The following is a 3464-nucleotide window of genomic DNA, read 5'->3' as shown; positions in this document are numbered from 1 at the left end:
CTTAGATTCGGATTATATTAACGTCTTAAATTAAAGTTAAATTGTTTTTAGGAATTCTGTTAGCTTTATCATGAAAATAATATATATTTTTTTTCTTATTGCATCGGGACAATTCAACATGAGAAACGACCTTCCACTCCGTGATCTCTAATAATTATAATTCTAAATGAATTTTTCTTTTAATAATATACCATATCGATAATATAAAATTTTATTAAAATATTTTTAATAGTTAAAATTTTAAATAAATTTTTTAATAATCTCATTCATTGTATAAGTATGGCTTCGTACATATTACATCAAATTCAAGATAAAAAAAAGTAAAATCGTGTTTGGATAAATCATGAGAATGACTATGAGTATAGGTTTAAAAGTAAGATGGAATAGGAATGAGAATAGAAATAAAATCCACATAGTTATATGGGTTTTATTGATTTCCAAAAATCTAGAAATCATTTCCAAATTGTCATTCACAAACTCACAAACCAAACACTATCTTTTACTATCATTCCATTCCCTCATTCCTAAACTCATCGACCAAACACCCCCTAAGTTTGTATTTTCACTATTGCTATTAAACGACTTTTTATTCAGCTTTTTAAATTTTACAAACCTCTCATAAATCTTGTATTGAAGATACCCTAGGGCCAATTATAACTGTCATCATGTCCCGATGTAAGCATGCATAAATGGTCTACCATCTCGAAGAGTAAAGGCTCTAGATGATTTTTTTTAATTATTACAATAGGGATGACAATAATTCTGGTCAGATTTCGTATCTTTAATTTTTTTTACTATTGGAAATAGGATATTCATCCTCATACACATACTCATTAAAGGATCGAATATCTTTTATATTAATAATTTTTCTTCTTCCACCTAACTATCATCAATACATTAGAATATATATATATATATATATATATATAAAAGTTTGGCGTAATGGTAAAGTTGTTTTCTTGTGACCAAACGACCCCTTGTTCAAATCCTAAAAATAGTCTTTTGTAAAAAGTATGATAAGACTACATACAAAGAAATATCTTTTATATATATATATATATCTAATTGGATATTTCCATATCCTTCTCTATTCAAATCGGATATCAGCTCCTCCGTTGAGTTTGGAGAACATTATCATTCCTACTCTATAATAGTTCAACAATTTTTATTCAATTTTTTTGTTATTATAAACTTCTCATAATTTTACATTAGATGCCGAAAATATTCTCCTTTATTTATGATTAGAATATTTATTTAATATAAATCTTAAATACGATCCGACTTTATTTTCTTATTTTTTTTATTATATTCATCTTTATATGTCTTTTACTTCATTTAATCCGTCACTACATAATTTAATATTCAACTTCATATATAATATAGAAAATATTACTATTATTTTATAAAACAATTCTTAACTCAAGAGTTATGTGAAAATCACAAAAAATCTGTGCTACTTCATTTCAACCCTTTTATTTATATTTTATATAAAATATCTCTATCAAACTTTCCATTTTTTAAAATAAATAAAATATTAAAACTTTCAATTACAAATAATTGATTATCTCTTATTTTAATAATTCTATTATTATATTAACGACTACTAACTTAACTTTTATACATTTTATATTTATTTTATTCCATTTGAAAAATATTAACTTTCAATGTCTATTTCAAATTTCAAATTTATTATGTTCTCTTCTATCAAAACAATTAGATAAGTTAAGCAACTAAAATAAGCATAAATAAGATCAATATAGCTCGGGGCTATGATTCAACGATAGAATGTCTTCTTAGTTTTCTAGACAATTAAGGATCAAGCTCCAGTTTTAATAAATTAATAAATAAATTTTTTTAAATGAACGATTGACCTAAAAACATTGAGCTGATGGGTTATCGCTGCAAGCACTCATACTGTCTGAAATCAGCAAAAGCTGGACCACCAGTGAGATGACTTTGAAGTTAATTGCAAGAAAACCTCAAAGGAGAAGAACCTCAAAGGGGGTCACCTACAAGATCACAAGGTGAAGGAAGAAGAATGAACATTAGTAAGCAGGCCAAAGGAGTCCTTGGCGCAGCCACTCAGACACTCAAATCATTAAGGTGGAGAAAATGTGAAAGATTGATAGCAGTAAAAGAATGTAGGATGCATATAAAGCGAAAGGCATACTTGTGCCCGCAGGAGCAGGAATTTTTTTTAACACCTTTGTAATCCTCGCATTAATTAAATGCCCCATCAAAATAAGGGACATGTTAAATCTTTATATCTTTATTGTATGTATATACAGTCTCATCGCTTATACATTACTTATATCATGTATTTTGTACAAAGATGTGAAACTTATATCATGTATTTTGTACAAAGATATGGTTTCATGTGCTAACAACTCCATATACAATATCAATTGTGGAATGACCTCTCTAGTTAAAAGACTATTGGGCTTGATGGGTCTGATCCAAATAATAGAATAATAGGTTAGTAAAAAAAGAAAGCTCAATCTCTAATCATGACTGACGAGTTCGCTTTATGGGTGTCAAAAATAAACCCGACCTGACGATCCAACCCGAGTCGACCCGAAAAAAATCAGGTTCAGGTTGAATATTTTCAAGTTCGGGTCGGGTTTGGGTTGGAGCATTTTCGGGTTGAAAATTTTCGGATTAGGTCGGGTTGGGTTCGAGTTGACCCGGGTTGAGCCAAATATAGGGTTTAATGGATTTTTTTGAGGTTAAATCAAATTTTATTTAAAAAATTAAGATGTTTTTAACTTTTTATGTATACTAATATCAATGTTAATATGATAATGATGGAGTATTGAGATAAAAGTGAAGAATTATAGGAAAAATAACAAAAAAAAATATCATTTTGAATCGGATTTTCGGGTTATCCGGGTTAGGTTCAGGTTGGTCAGGTTTAGGTTCGGGTTTAGGAGTTTTGAATTGAATTCAGGTTCGAGTCAGGTTCGGATTAGGCTAAAAAAAATTAACCCAACTCGACCCACCCGAATTAACACCCCTAGTTTGCTTACATACTTGTCCATCTTATAAAGAGTTGAGGGGAGCAAAGCCCCGTGAGTCAGAGATCCAATCGGGAATCGAACGGGAGGATATAGGGCAGCAGGACCCTATGATCCTGATTCCTGTGAGCTGATCAGGAAGATATAGGGGAGCAAGACCCCGTGATCCTGTGAGCTGATCGGGAGGATGTAGGGGGAGTAAGGCCACATGAGTTGGTGATCCGATCGGGAACCGAGCAAGAGGATATAAGGGAGCAGGGTCTGGTGATCCTGTGAGCCGATTGAGAGGATATAGGGGAGCAAGACCCCCTGATCCTGTGAGTCGATCGAGAGGATGTAGGGGAGTAGGACCACATGATCCGATCGGGAACCGAGCGGGAGGATATAAGGGAGTAGGGCCTCATGATCCTATGAGCCGATCGAGAGGATATAGGGGAACAGATCCCCATG

This window comes from Zingiber officinale, chromosome 11B (genome assembly GCF_018446385.1).
Source record: "Zingiber officinale cultivar Zhangliang chromosome 11B, Zo_v1.1, whole genome shotgun sequence".
Lineage (NCBI taxonomy): Eukaryota > Viridiplantae > Streptophyta > Magnoliopsida > Zingiberales > Zingiberaceae > Zingiber > Zingiber officinale.
The sequence above is the reverse complement of the archived record's forward strand: the minus strand, read 5'-3'. Positions refer to the sequence as shown.